The 17,158-nt window shown below is 36.4% G+C and overlaps 1 long non-coding RNA gene across 1 annotated transcript; it reads right to left on the reverse strand.

Moving 5' to 3' along the window:
- Positions 1-6,405: 6,405 nt before the first annotated feature.
- Positions 6,406-10,435, reverse strand: LOC104116402 (uncharacterized). The gene is made up of 2 exons (XR_690840.4): positions 9,884-10,435; positions 6,406-6,993 (listed from the first exon to the last, which is right to left on the reverse strand). It is a non-coding gene; the product is annotated as an uncharacterized lncRNA (long non-coding RNA).
- Between the last annotated feature and the right edge of the window lie 6,723 nt (positions 10,436-17,158).

Here is a 17,158-nt window from a genome sequence, read left to right on the forward strand (position 1 = left end):
AAAAATACAATGTATTTGAGTGAATTTGTACATAATACAATGTGTTTGTATCATTGTATGTGACTAAATAGCAAAAAATAGAATAAAGTTCGCCGGATATGGTGTTTCCAGGCAAAGCAAAATATTGTATACATTGTATTAAAACTAAAAATGGACATGAACAAAAATCCCGGCCCTCAAATCTTCTCCGGCGTAAAAAATATTGCAGTATCCGTGTAGAGGAATCCATTGCAATATCCGGCGTAGAGAAAGTTGCAGTCTCTTTCTTTCTAATATTGCAGTACAAATCCATTGCAAATATCCGGCGTAGAAACTAAATCCATTGCAAATATCCGGCATAGAAACTAAGCAGTACAAATCCATTGCAATATTCGGCATAGAAACTAAGCAATACAAATCCATTGCAATATTCGGCATATAAACTAAGCAGGTATTCTACTCGAACAGAGAGAGAAGGAAGAAAGAGAGAAAGAAGAAAAAATTTGTTGGAATTTTGAGAGAGAATCGTGTGTTAATTGAAAGAAAGAAAGAGAAGGAAGAGAGAGAGAGAGAGAGAGAGAGAGAGAGAGAGAGAGAGAGAGAGAGAGAGAGGAAAAAATCTGAGAGAGAATCTTGTGTTAATTGAAAGAAAGAGAGAGGAAAAACATAAATAGCATATTTCATGCCTTAATGGTAATATATACCATAAATACCTATTTTGCTGTAAAATATAAAAGGTAGCTATAGAAAATAATATTTTAAAATAATTTTGGTTTATAATAAATAAGGTGTATACCTTTGCTATAAGAGGCAAAAATTCCTACATTATTTTTAATTTTATAGATCATGAATTTTACAATGACGAAATTTAAGTGTTAAGAACTGAATTATAAATATAATACGTGTGCAAATTAAATATATTTTAACATAAATACAGTTTTAAAATAAAAGCAAATCGAACTCGCATGTGAGCTTCCACCTCCGACCCTGCTTCTAGAAGCAATTAGTCGATGTTGCGGCCAAACGCACACGCAAGTATACGCGGACGTCAAGTAATAAAGTGATTAAAAGTCAGATGTCGAACTCACGAGGACTTGCAATTAACTATTAACTAAATTAGACTATCCTAATTATCTAAACAAGGATTAACCTAGAAGTGTTTGAATCTAAACTAATTAAAATAAAGAAAAAAGCAAATAGTGAACTTTGAACAGAGGAAGAGAAGATTTTTATGTTATCAATGTGATAAAAACGATCTAGGGTTATGGACTATCTAACAATCCTATCATATTCTTCAATTGAATTGACTAACTAATTCATCTAGCTTATTGGTTGACATGGTTAATATTGCTCATAAGAATCTGTCGAGTTCTTACTCGCCTATTCAAGCTAACCTAACGCTTATATTTTTATGGATTTAGAACTAGCAATAACACATTTTAGAACTCATGTAAATCAATCAAGCAAGGCAATTAGGCATATGTCTATCCTAACCGCGAATCTATTCCCCAATGCCCAGGTTCAAGAACTTGCTCTACTCAATCATGTATGCAATCTAGAATTCCCACTTTCGAGTTCAACTCTAGATTCGTAGATAGTATTCAATTGGTGATCAATCAATCAATTAATTAAGTGTAGAATTGAATAAATAAACTAATGTGATATCTGAGCAATTTTATAAACAAAGTATTTTCTAGGGTGGTTCATGATAGGCTGGAGAACATCCTGCCTTCCTTAATCTGTCCAAACCAGTCTGGCTTTGTTAAGGGGAGAAGTATGTTTGAAAACATCTTGATGACTCAAGAAATTGTTACTGACATAAGACTGAGGGGTAAACCTGCCAATGTGGTCATTAAACTGGACATGGCAAAGGCATATAATAGGGTGTCATGGAAGTACTTGATGCATGTGTTAAGGAAAATGGGATTTGTAGAATGCTTTATCAATATGGTGTGGAATCTGATTGCTAACAATTGGTATTATGTCGCGATTAATGGGCAAACTTCAAGTTTCTTTCACTCAACTAGGGGTGTCAAACAAGGGGATCCTCTATCTCCAGCTTTGTTTATTCTTTCAGTAGAAGTTTTGTCTATGTCCCTAAATAAACTTTTTGAAGACAAGCAATTCAAAGGATTTGGCTTGCCTAATTGGACTGTCCTTTTGAACCACTTAGCCTATGCTGATGACACTATCATTTTTGCCTCTTCTGATCCGTATTCCCTACAAAAGATAGTTGAGGTTTTGACACAATATGAGCACACCTCTGGCCAGTTGATTAACAAGGCAACGAGTTCTTACTACATGCATACCAATGTTGCTGGAACTTTGGTTAATATAGTAGGAACTATCACTCGTTTCTCAAAGGGCGAATTTCCTTTTACCTATCTTGGCTGCCCAATCTTTTACACAAGAAGGAGAAAGGACTACTACAATGATTTGATAAAGAAGGTGAAGGCAAAACTGCATTCTTGGAAGGGGAAACTACTATCCTATGGGGGAAAAGAAACATGGATCTCTAGTGTGTTGCAAAGCATGCCTACCCACATTCTTTCTGTACTTGATCCACCTGCTAATGTACTTGAACACTTACACAAAACATTTGCTAGATTTTTTCGGAGCAATAAGGAAGAAGGCAGGAGTAGGCACTGGACAAAATGGCAAAACCTATGCCTTCTTAAGGAGGAAGGGGGTGTAGGTTTTAGATCCTTGGTATATATTTCTAAATCATTATTTGCTAAGCGGTGGTGGAGGTTTAGAACTACCAAATAATTATGGTCAAACTTTATGTGGAACAAATACTGTAAAAAAGAACTACTTACTGTAGTCTAATTTAGGGAAGGCTCACATGTTTGGAAAAGATTGTTAGAGGCAAGGGAAGAAGTTGAACATGAAATACTATGGGATATGAATAGGGGGTCGACTAATGTGTGGAATGAGAACTGGACTGAACTAGGGGCATTATATCATTTGGTCCCTCCAGATTTCCACATTAATGAAGATCTTCAGGAGGTGGCTCAGTTGAGAGAGGGAGATGATTGGAATGTGCTGTTGGAACAATCTTTTCCTAAAGATATTGCAGATCATATTAGGCAGGAGGTCCCCTTTGACAACAATGATGAGTATTGGGACACACCTAGGTGGATGCCTACAGCTTCAGGGAGATTCACAGTAAGTAGTGCATGGCAAATCTTGAGACATAGAGCTCCCACAGATGTTGAATACAAGTTGTTGTGGACCAAGGGGTTGCCTTTTAAAATATCCTTCTTTTTATGGAGACTATGGAAAGTCAAAGTACCTACTGATGATATATGGAGAAGGAGCGGGCACATGGTGGTTTCAAAATGCTGGTGTTTTATCCAACCTCATGAGGACTCTTTCCAACATCTATTTCTAAAAAGTGTAATTGTTGATAGGGTGTGGTGAACCTTTATGCATGGAGCAGGTGTAGTAGTGAATCTAGTCCAAGTACATCAAGTTATAAGGATGTGGTGGAATATAGATTGCTGTCCAAAACTCAAGCCTTTGTTCCAGGCAACTCCAACAGTGATAACATAGGAGATTTGGAAGAGGGGAAACACTATGAAACATGGAGGTACAATGTCATTCAGTAGGGTTATCCCCGGTTGCCACACATTCCATTACTATGGCCAGACATGATCAGATTTTTGGAAGGTTATAAACCATACGTTGTGATTAAGAGAGTGGCCTGGCAGTCACCCCATGAAGGTTGGTTCAAATGTAACACTAATGGTGCGTCAAGGGACAACCCAGGACCAAGTTCCTATGGCTTTTGTGTGAGAAATCATGATAGAGAGTTGGTATTTTTTAGGACAAAACAGATCGAAGATACAACTAATATTGTGGCAGAAGCTAAGGCAATTGTTGAAGGTCTTGCATTTTGCATTAAGCAACAACTGCATCCTCTAATAGTAGAGACTGATTCTCTGGTTATGAAAAGGATCATAGAAGATGAATGGGAAACACCATAGAGTATTGGAAAGGAAGTGAAAAGGATCAAAGGGATGAAGGAGAATTTCAATGTAACATTCCAACATGTTCTGAGAGAGAGCAACACACTAGCAGATTTTTTAACTAACACAACTTTTTCTTTTCCAGGTGCAATAAACTTTAACTCATTTTCTGAAATGCCAAGTGCAAGGAGAAGATTACTAAACCTCGACAAGGCCCATATTCCTAATCTTAAGGTCAGGGTAGCAAAGAGGAAGGCTCCAGACTAATTTTCATATCTGTCATCACAAGAGCATGAGCTTAATAATTATTTTATTGTTAAAATCTGGGTGTTTGGTTCAAGATGATAATCCAAAATCACAAAACCATGCATTTGAGCTACCTCTTCTTCCTTACTACTGGGATTACAGTACAATCAAGAGTTTAAACACATCCAAGAGGCTACACATAAAGTATTTGACCTCTGCTGCAACTCAAGTACATGCCATGAAGGATGTACATGCTTGATTGGTGTTAGATGTTATTCTTAGTGTGCTAGCCAAGCAGCAGACCTCCTGCAATCCAAAACCTCTTCATTGCTCCCAGAAAACATAAGAACATGGGAGCACAAAACACATTCCTAACTCCGTTTGACACATTTTGCCGATTTCAATAGCAGGATCAGAAAACTGAAGCAATAGTATGAATTGACATACCATTTCATAGGATAATAAACTTGTACTATTTCTGCACAGGGATTAACAGACTGGTCTGGCCAATTATGAAAGAAATATGCAGAACCAGTATAACAAGTGCTAGTTCAATTGGTTATTGTTCAGGTTTTTGTTTGCTCTGGTATTAAATTCTAGTTATATACCAATAAAGCAGCAGGCATAACTTTCCTAAAATACTCACCACCTAAGCTTCTACACTGCTCCCAGAAAAACACAAGAACTTAGGAGCAGGAACTCCCATCTTAACTTGTTTGCTACATTGTGCAGGTTTAGAATTAAAACTCAGCTAAATGAGATAAGGAGTGATGTTGATCTCCAACATATCATTTCACAGAAGGCTCAAGCTCTACTATATTAGGAAACCAACAACTCTTTTTCTAGAACTGATTGGTTTGTCGATTGAAAAGATACTACTATGAGTAATCACATAGTAACATGGTTTGTTTGATCTTGTTGGTTATCTATGCACAATTAGAATGCTTCACAGTGGTATTAGCATGTTACTATGCTCAGTCTGGGGGTGGTCTAATGGTGTAAGGAGAATCACATAAAATCAAGGGTGGACAAATTGTCGCAATGATAGTAAATGGTACTGCTTACAGTGTACACATCAAACTGAGTGGTGCATAGAGGAAATGCAATATCAGTTGAAAAACAGCTCTGCATAGCTTGATGTCGATATAGAGATGCACTCAAAGTGTACTGCTGTTACATCATTTTGAATGCTACTGTTCAACTAGATCGACAACAGTCTTCAATTAGTCACTACCCAATCCTTATCACTGCTCCCAGAACACACAAGAACCTGGGAGCAGTTTCTCACCTACTAACAATTTTGCTACATTGTGCAGGTTCCACAGTTAGGCTCAGATTAATGAGGTATCAGCATGGAGTGCTATTAGCACCCAAGTCCCAGATAGAGTGCACAACTGTAACTGAGCATCTCAGCAGGTTCCAGAATATCATGGTTATGCATGTGCCAGTTTCAGTTGGTACTAAGAAATACAACAATTGGAGCTACAACTGCAACACTTCTTCTTCTGCTCTACCAATCCAACACACATCATTGTTGCAGTTGGATTCAATTCAGTGCCAAAATGCTCATTATGGGAGTTGATCAACACACTACTGCAACAGCGCATCAGCAACACAAATGATAATACACATCAAATTAACAAACTGGAAGCAATCCTGCTACACTACAAGCAGCTTGACTTGGGTAGCAATATGATGTGCCTACATAGACAGTTATCACATTTCCTGAGCTTGACTACTGTGTATGTTTGTGTGGTGTTAGACTATTTCTCAGTGGTATTAACTTGTTATCATGCTCATTCTGGGGTAGTTTAACATCATACAGAACCATGGAGTCAAGAAGGCATCTCATAGAGTCCAACATGAGTTCAAAACCCCCAAGTTCACAATGCCCAAAATGCTTTGCTTTACAACTACTGGATTTATACATACATGTCTCTTTTGGATTGCAATAAATGGCGCCTGGTGAGAGCTTTGTAGGTGCTACAACAAATTGTTGGTAACTGGTGTGTGCATTCATGGTCGTCGGCACCAATTGGACGTTTCAAATTACTAGCTTTATATTTTCCATATTTCATTACGCTACTGCTACATTGTATTTGGTAGCAATAGCTATTGGATTTCTCTATCATATTTTTTTTTTGTAACTTTGACCCAATTTGGGATTTATTTACTATATTAGCTACTAGGTGAATAACCTAGTGGTATATTGCTAAAAAAAACTAATATGATAAATCGAGAAACCAAAATCAATATTCGAATAACAATAGTCATGAAAGAACCACAACCATAGAACGTGAAGTTTAACTCCACGTAGACATGGTATCTAAACAAGAAATCATATAAAGAAACATAAACATTACTAAGTTTGGCGGAAGAAGATGAAATCCGGCCTCCACGGAGGCTCCTTTCTCTCCCTAGGTCGAATCCCCTTCAAAAAGTGTGTTCGATGCCCTAAAATAGGCATTTTTGACTTATATATTGCGTACAAAAGTCGTGGGCCAAAGTTTTCCTTTTTCTTTTCCGAATCAGCTTCGGGGATTGATGCTCGGGTGGATGCTTCATGTCCGCCTCAGCTTGAACATCTCAGTGTCGGATGCTGGGGTGGATGCTTCGCGTCCACCCTTTGTTCCTTCAACCTTGTTGTGACCAGGTGCGGATGCTAAGGTGGATGCCTTCTCCCGACTTCACTGATAAGGGTGAACCAACTAGCCTTTTTTCCAAGGTGGATGCGATGCATCCACCCTCTTCTCATATAGCTGGAGCACCTTTTCTTTATTTTTTCACACCAAACATCCTAAATCATCACATACAACTTAATTAGTCATAAAACCAATAATTAACGCAAGTTGGACATTTTAAAGATCAAATAGCACCAAAAAAAGATTAAAATATGGGTAAAGTAATATTAAAATATATAAGAATATGCCCAATACCACCACCCCACACTTAAAGCTTTGTTCATCCTCGAACAAACCATCACTATAGTAGACGAAACAAAATTAAGCTCATATCATTCAAAGCACGCCACACCTATGATCATGGTTGATTGCAACAATTAAACTCTAGCATATGCATTCAACACACACTTCCTTTTAACTTATGCCATATTTTTAAAATTATTCTAAACAAAAGCAATATGCTCTTAACAATCCTAGTCTCAAAACCCGACTCAATGTCACAATGCACTCATGGCTTGAACACCCCACATCATAGAGAAGTCTAATAATGTAACCAATCACTCGTGAAACCATGTTCCCTCACAACAAAATCAAGGAGAGTGAGTTGAATCAAAACATTAAATCTCATGATCAAATATAATTTAAGGACCTCACATATATCAAAGAAATCGCCCACTCTCACAAAGAAGTCACATGCACGTAATTGGTACCATAGGCTTGCCCATAATGTAAACCTCTACTAATGTAGGCTCGCTCGATCTAAAATTAATTAGGACTTTTTCATGGTTATAATGTGGGCTAAGGGACGGGTAGGATATATTTTAGGAATAGTGACTAACCCCCCAAGCACTTTAACACATCACATGGTAAACTTTAAGCGCATTTTATTCAACACCACTTCAGTTTAACAAACAAGATCACACCCCAAAAATATTCCCTCTTTCTTTAAACACTACCTTAATTTACATCCCGCTAGCAAAACAAGACAACAATTTATTCATCTATATATTTTTTCTTTTCTTTTTTCCAGTTTTTTCTCTTCTTTTTTTTCAACTATTCTTTTTTTCTATTTTTATTTTTCGTTTGTGGGGTATTATTTTACAGAATAAGTGCACATTTATTCCTTTCATTGGTTTCACTCGAAAGCCACCCAAATACCCTCCTTACTTCTTTTAGCGCTCATTTCACAATTAAAGTATTTTAAGAGGTAAAAGGATTAAGAGTTTCAATTAAGAACAAAAGGATATAGGCTCGTAATGTGCGTGCCAAATAAAAGGTCTACATGCTCAAAAGGGTTAACTAGGGATATATTTTATTTGTGATATTCAATTAATCTCAAAAATATCAAAGAAAGCCTAAAATCATTTTTCAAATCGAGCATCACCTAAAATTTTGCTTCAACTGACATACAAGGCAAGTTCTAGACTCAATTACCATACATGGACTACACAAAAATCTCACAACACATGACATATGACTCACTAAGGACGGTCCCATTCGGACTCTCAAACAATGCAAGTACTCACAAAGCCACAAGATATTAAGCATGAAGCACAAAGTGAACAATAGTCAAGTAAAAGAGACATAGGCGTCACAAGACATGCTATCCAATATATAAAGGCACCGTGCTCAATTTCAAACACATAGGGAAGATATTTCACATGTCAAAGCCTAAATATACTACTATCAAATAAGTCAAAGGCTCTAGGTTCATCATTTTTCCTTCATTTATTCCCTAAATATTAATCTACTCTAGAAATTAAAAAAAAACTACTACCTGTCACACCTCCTTTTTCTCGAGGGATAGGGAAAATTTTTCAATTAAAGTGACATTATTCGAAATGAGATTATTTATTTTATCAGAGTCGCCACTTAAAATAATTATTAAGGTGTCCCAAGTCATCGACTTATTTTAAAATCCCAAATCGAGGAAATTGGCTCTATTTATGGTTCGCGAACACAGAAGATCGGGTAAGGAATTCTGTTAACCCGGGAGAAGGTGTGAGGCACTCCCGAGTTCCATGGTTTTAGCATGGTCACTTAACAATTAATACTTGGCTTAATTATATGAATTATTACATGTTTTAAACTTATTGTGTATTTTACCTTTGACCGCTTTTAATTATGTATTTAAACCGCTTTCTAGTATTTATGGAGTTATTCCTTGAACAAGTTACGATATCGTACACTTGTCATTTTGGTACACATTGCAAATCGTACCACGTGAAATGCACCCGCGATTTACAACATGTTTATTATTATTGTTTGAAGTTGTAGTCAAGTCGCGTAAAACGCGCACTCGAATTGGGGTTTACGTATCATGACTATGTCACAAAAATCGTACCGATAGTCATGATGATTTATTTAAACGCGCCTACGGCAATTAGCACATTCAAATTATTTTCCTAAACTAATTTAAGATTATTGTGAGACCATAAATTATGGAATAGTTATGAAAAATGAAGTAAATTGGTTATGAGAAGATGGGCTAGCTTTGTTATTAAACAGGAATTGGACCAGCTATGTTATTTATTACTCTGGGCCTCGCAAATTAACCATGTTCGCTCAGCTCTGTGTTCATGAAGACAACATAAGGTCCACTATTTTATAACTTTGTGTCTAACATAACTATAAAGTGCTACTTATACTAAAACCTTATCGAGACAGACCTCCAAGTTCCAAACCAATTAATCACGAAATGCAACAAAAGATTTAATTGAAAATTTTATTATGGCAAAAAGAAACAAAATAGAATAAAGTTTGGACATATAGAGATACCACCAAGACAGCAAACCAAACGTGAACTTGTGGCCCGTCAATATTGAAAGTATTTTAATTAGAGTCTTTGTTCATGATTAACAAATTAATGAAAACAAATTATCAAAATTAATATGTCCAACATGGTTTCCTTCCTATCACATTAACACAATTAAATAGGTAACTCAATAAAATATCGTTAAGGCTAGTCAAAGCACGAAATATATTTAAAAGTAGAAGAGAATGTACCTTTACAATTGCTTGACTATTTCCTTCAAAATTCGAACAAGAATGAACCTCTGACCGGAGTCGGAACCGCTAAACGGAGACCTCACTAGTGAGATCGAACTGCGACCTTGAACCCGACCAAAGCTATGGATGGAGACGTTGGACTGAGAAGTATCAGCTACAACAAATGGGTTTTGGGTTGATGTTTTAATGGATTTTAGGGCTGTTTTATTGCGTTTTTGAGCTGGAGTTTCCAACTGGTTTTCATGGAGTTTCGAGGAAGGAAAGTGAAGTTTTGTGTGGATGTAAAGATGGAGAAGAGCTTGCTTTAATAGAGTTTTATTACTGTACTTTTCATGGTGTTCCCACAGTGAAGGTGAAACCAAGTAAAGAAGAAGGGAAAGAGAGACCTACTATTGTTGCACGCGAGAAGAAGAAGAAGGCACTGCTTGGTTTTTAGTCCTCAAATCGTTCTCTTTTCCCTGATCTATTTCCTCTCTTTTCCATTTTCCCCCTGTTTTTGTTTCCTCCCTCTCTAGCTCTATTTCCCAGGTGTTCTCTGGGTTTTTTTTCAGCCCCTTTCGTGTGTGTATGTTATATGGAGAGGTAAAGATGAAATTCGTGGGGAGCAAGTAAAACCGGTCATGTGAGGAAAGTCTGACAAAAAATGTGACGTGGGGGAATCAAAAGGGAATGCGCAAGTGATTGTTTTATAAAAAGAATCCAACGTGTAGAGTGTGTGAATTAATAGGAAATTGCCAAAAAAGTGTCATGTGAGTTTGTTACCAAAAGATAGGAAAGAATCTTGGTTAGGTGATATTTTTGCATTTCTTCTTTTTGTCTTTTCTTTAAAATATAATCTAAAATTAAAATATTATACTAATATCTAAACTAGAAAAATGTAATAAACTACTAAGAAATGTTATAACATTACTAGTGTTACAAATTAGAGGAAAAACATATTTTTTGTAAATTTTCTTTTCTTTTGCAAATGAAATACATCTAATATCTAAAAGTGTAATTCTTCTTGTAGTTTTAATTTATTAAATAAACCTACTAAAAAGTGAAATAAAGGCTAAAATATCAAGATTAAATTTAGCAAATATTTACATACTAAAAGGTGATGAAAAATTCAAATATAGTCAAAAATTAGGTGCTCACAACTGCCCCTCTTTGCTTGGAAACATGAAGAGTTTTCAAGTAAAGGGAAGGTGAATCATGTGACTAATTTTTGACCAAATCTTTATTCAAAAGGGAAAACAAACAAAGAAAATTATGCAACCGAGTCCTGATTTTGGATAACCTACATATCCCGGGTCATAAGGGAATCAGGTCACGTGTAGTTCAAGAACGATGGAATGATGAGTTCGAGAGTCGAGTGAGGTTCCGTCGAGGCTCCGTTCTGTGGTCCTGCTATTGTATCAAAATCAAAAGAAACTAAATAAGCCTATCAGCTATGAGTTACAAGATTCATATTTATAAGTCTTCTGAAACTTGATCTTGAATCTTGACTTGTTCTTCATGCAGACTCTGATCTGAACCTTGATGCTTGCTAGTTGCAGGTGTTAGTTCATTCTTCTAAGGTTTCTTCTGATCAAAACGGAAAATGCAGTACTCGTGACTTCAGTCATGTCTTAAGCAATCCACATACTTTCATCCACTTCTGTATTTTGGATTCACTTTTTGGAAAAGAAGGCTAGGAAATGAAGATCCTATGTCTAAAATAACATCAACTAGGGAGTGGAGACCCTATGTTGGAAAAGAGAATAGGGAGTGGAGACCCTATGTCTAATATAAAATCAACTAGGAAGTGGAGACCTTATGTTGGAAAAGGAGACTAAGGAGTGGAGACCCTATGTCAAAAATAAAAGCAACTAGAGAGTCGAGACCCAATGTTGGAAACAGACACTAGGGAGTGGAGACCCTATGTCTAAAATAACATCAATTAGGGAGTTGAAACTCTATGTTAGAAAAGGAGACTAGGGATTGGAGACCCTATGTCTAAAATAAAATCAATTAGGGTGTGGAGACTCTTGTTGGAAAAGGAGACTAGAGAGTGGAGACCCTATGTTAGAAAATGAGACTAGGGAGTGGAGACCCTATGTCTAAAATAACATCAACTAGGGAGTAGAGACCCTATGTTGGAAAAGAAGACAAGGGAGTGGATACCTATGTCTAAAATAACATCAACTAGGGAGTGGAGATCCTATGTCTAAAATAACATCAACTAGGGAGTGGAGACCCTATGTCTAAAATAACATCAACTAGGGAGTGGAGACCCTATGTTGGAAAAGAGACTAGGGAGTGGAGACCCTATGTCTAAAATAAAATCAACTAGGGAGTGGAGACCCTACGTTGGAAAAGAAGATTAGGGAGAGAAGACCTTATGTCAAAATAAAATCAACTAGGGAGTGGAGACCCTATGTGGAAAAAAGAGACTAGGAAATGGAGATCCTATGTCTAAAATAAAATCAACTAAGGAGTGGAGACACTATGTTAGAAAAGAAGACTAGGGAATCGAGACCTTATGTCTAAAATAACATCAACTAGGGAGTGGACAAGCTATGTTGGAAAATAAGACTAGGAGACTCTATGTGTTAAATAAAATCAACTAGAGAGTGAAGACCCTATGTTGGAAAAGAAGACTAGGGAGTGGAGACCCTATGTTGGAAAAGGAAACTAGAAAGTGGAGACCATATGTCTAAAATAAAATTAACTAGGGAGTGGAGACCCTATGTTGGAAAAGAATACTAGGGAGTGGAGACCCTATGTTAACGCTGGCAAGTGGGCCGGTCCAGGCCCGGGACCGGTCCGGGACCGCGGGCCAAACGGTTCAAACGGGCCAGGACCGTTAGGATCGATTTTAGTGGGCCTGGGCCGGTCCTATGCTTTGGGCCCGCCAGGACTGGGACCATTTGGCCCGCCATGGCCCGGGACCGGTCCATTCACGGGCCAAACGCTTCCAACGGTCAACTTTGTTTAAAAAAAATTATTCTATAAGGTGTAGTACTATATATATTAATATTTAAGTTTTAGCAACAACAACATATGAATATAGCATTAATATGTATACATATGTTGTTGTTACTATAACTTAAGTATTATCTTTAATTATCTTTTAACTTTCTGACTGTGTAAATATTTCATGTAATGGCAGTTTTCGAATTCAAACTCTTCTTAAATACAGTATCAAAAGGTGATTTAAATAGGAGTACTAAACTTGAAAATGGTTGCAGGCTAAATGAATTTAAGTGAATCATTTCATATCTTTTCTTAAAGGCATCCAAAGAAGTAGAGATTTTCTAAAAAGAATAAAATGTTAAAAAATAGTAAAAATAAGGAAAAAAGTAAGTTAAAAAAGGTTACTTTACTTAATTGCTGTCTAATTGTTTGCTGAAGTGTGAATAATTGCAACAATTACCTCGTAAGTCTCATTCTTAGCATGTGTTAATTAAAGTCTCACAAGGCTCTAAACATTATTATAAAATAATTTGCAAAGCACAAGAATTTTCTTGATTTCTCAATAAGATTCTCAAGATTATTGTTAATTATTCGATAAATGTCTTCTGTCCACCAACAAGCAAACATGATATAATTTAGCATTAATATGTATATGTATGTATACATATGTTGTTGTCGCTATAACTTAAGTATTAATATAGCACTACATCTTATAGAACTATATATAATTTTAATATCCTTTTGTCTCTAATTTATATTTAATTTTTAAAAAAAATCCGTTGGGCCACTTAGCCCATTTAGCCCGCGGGCCCGGGCCCGGGCTGGACCACTTAGCCCGTTTAGGCCTGTGACCGGCCCACTTGTCACCCTTACCCTATGTCTAAAATAAAAGTAATCAGGGAGTGGAGACCCTATGTTGGAAAAGGAGACTAGGGAATGGAGACCCTATGTCTAAAACACTAGTAAAAAACAACAAATTTACGACCGTCAAATCAGTCAAAAATCAGTCGGAAATCGTATTTTTTCGACGGATTTTCCGACTGAAAAGTGTTAGTCGGAAAATACGTGGTCGCAATATATTTGCGGCGGATTCAGTCGCAAATTAAAAAATACGGGGACATTTGAAATTAGGCCATTTGCGATCAATTTAGTTGCTGACCTGAATTAAAATATATATATAAATTAAAGGTTGCGATTGATTCCGGCGGAAACTTAAAAAATAAAATTAATTATTCCGACTGAATATGTCGTAAATATTAATTATTAATTAATTAAAATTATTGATATTTCTCCATTTGCGACTGATTCAGACGCAAATGTTAATTAAGTTTTGTTAAAATTTTTCAATTTGCGACTGAATCAATCGCAAATCTAGGCATTATTAACTAGAATTCTGTTGTATTTCTAATTACACCACCTGCCAAATAAACAGCCAACTAAATACCTAACAACCAAACAAATACCTAATATAACAATCCAAAACCTAATATGACAATCCAAATCCAATATTTACTACAAAACGAACAGTAATATTTATAACAATTCAACAAACTAATCAAACAATCAACTATCAAACAACATAAATTACACATATCTCTAACTTCAATTCTAAAATATTCAAATAGCCTATTCAGAATCAGTCTCCTCCTCAGACTCAGACTCCACTGCAGCTCCTTTCTTGCTTTTTCTTTTTTAACAAATTTTGGATCAAAACCTGAGTTGCTTGAAATTCTTGCGACATTTGATCCGCTTTTTGACGCATGGCTTCCATGTCTTCTTGGGAAACTGATGCCCCTGTGAATAATGGTGTTGGTGGATGACTGGGCTGTACTCCAATCCCATAGACTAGACCTTTATTTATTATTTTTACGAAAAATAAAGAAAAGAAAGTAAAAGAAGTAATAAAATAAACACACAACTTTCAAACTAATACCAAAATAGATAATTACATAATATTTATACCTTTATTCATGACACCAGCCGCCTGTGTCCAAATTGCAGTCATATCCTTCGGGGCCGGCTGAGTTCCTTCGGGCTGAGTTTGTCGCCATGCATCAAGATCAATATGGTACTTTAGATTTATATATATATATATATATATATATATATATATATATATATATATATATATATATATATATATATATATATATATATATATATATATATGTGTGTGTGTGTGTGTGTGTGTGTGTGTGTGTGTGTTCAATTTGCCTACTTGTAAAACTAAGAATATTTTATAATGAAATTACCATTCTCAAATGATGGGCTGCAAAATTAATAGAACATCTCAAAGGCATCCCTCATCATGTCATTGAATCTAGAATATTCAATAATTTTCTTGTCACGACCCAAAACCTAACCCGTCGTGATAACACCTATCTCAAAACTAGGCAAGCCGACAATCTCAATAAACCACATATCTTTTAAATTTGAAAACATAATAATTAAATTCAGCGGAAGAAATCTCACAAGTACAAATATAAATACTCTCAAAATCCGGTGTCACCGAGTACATGAGCATCTAATATGAATACAAGCCTAAAAAATACAGTGTATAATAGTCTGAGACCAAATACAGTAAACAAGAAAATAGGGAAGGAGAGGCAAGGTCTGCGAAACACAGCATCTACCTTTGAATCTCCGAAAAATTAACTATGCGAAAGAATCAACTCCCACTATGTCCGGGAATACCTGAATCTGCACATGAAGTGCAGGGTGTAGTATGAGTACAACCAACTCAACAAGTAACAATAATAAATAAGGAACTAAAGATAGTGACGAGTTACACAGTTACAGTTCATTTTTAGTAATTCAAGTAGAGAGTAGACATACTTTCAATTCCAGTAGTTTAAATCAAATCAGTTTTATACAGTTCAAGTTCATATAATCTGGATATAAAATCTTTCAGAGAATTTTACAGCAATGACAGATTGCAACTAAGTGCAACAACAAATGAAAAGCAAGTACAGCCTTTCAAGGCAACAGTTACTCAACTCGTCACAACAGCTCAACCACTCGGCTCTCAGCCCTCAGCACTCACACTCAATGGGTACCCGCGCTCACTAGGGGTGTACAGACTCCGGAGGGGCTCCTACAGCCCAAGCGCTATAATTTGCACTAACAACTCACGTGCTGCACGGGCAACTCAAGTGCTATAGTGTAAATATCTGGATCCGCACAGATAACTCACGTGTTGCACGGACAACTCATGTGCTATAGTATAATATAAGGATCCGTACGGACAACTCACGTGCCGCACGGACAACTCACGTGCTGTACGGACAACTCACGTGCTATAGTATAATATAAGGATCCGCACAGACAACTCACGTGATGCATGTACAACTCACGTGCTATAGTGTAATATCTCACAATCAGGCCCTCGGCCTCACTCAGCCATAAATCTCTCCAGTCTCTCAGGCTCTCAATAGTCATGACACTCAGCCCAAATAATAATAATATGATACATCAATAATGAACAATAGAGTCTGAGATAAAATAAACAAGTAAACTGTGACTGAGTACAAAACAACAATTTAGCAGATAATTCAACATGTACAAGACCTATGTGGTCTTTACAGCACCATCACATAGCCTAAGGATGCTTCACTGTCAAAGTTTTATAGCACATAAAGGGCACATAGCTAACGACAAGCTTATTTAACTTTTCGGTTTCATGGAATGGACTAAGTCCCAATTCCCACAGTGCACGCCCACACGCCCGTCACCTAGCATGTGCGTCACCTCCAAAATACTCACATAATACAATAATCTAGGGCTTCATACCCTCAGTACCAGATTTAAAACTGTTACTTACTTCAAACCGTAAAATTCTTATTCCGCTAAGCCTTTTCCTCGTGAATTGGCCTCCAAACGCCTCGAATCTAGCCACAAATAATTCGATTCAGTCAATAAAATTTATTGAAATTAATTCCATAAGAAAATGTAAAATTTCCATAAAAATCCAAATTTTAACTCAAAAATTGCCCGTGGCACCCACGTCCCGGAACCCGACAAAAGTTACAAAATCCGACAACTCATTCAATTACGAGTTCAACCATACTAATTTCACTCAAATCCGACTTCGAATCGGTGTTCAAATTCCAAAATTTGTTTTTGTAAAATTTCTACAATTTTCCCAAAATTTCCATCTCAAAATACTGATTACATGATGAAAACAATGATATATTCATGTATGTTAACCAAATCTGAGTTAGAATCACTTACCTCGATGAATTTCTTGAAACCCCATGAGAAATCGTCACAGACCGAGCTCTCTAGGTCCCAAAAATGAAATAATACCCTAGGCCTCGGTTATATAGTACACCCTTT

This window comes from Nicotiana tomentosiformis, chromosome 3 (assembly GCF_000390325.3).
Source record: "Nicotiana tomentosiformis chromosome 3, ASM39032v3, whole genome shotgun sequence".
Lineage (NCBI taxonomy): Eukaryota > Viridiplantae > Streptophyta > Magnoliopsida > Solanales > Solanaceae > Nicotiana > Nicotiana tomentosiformis.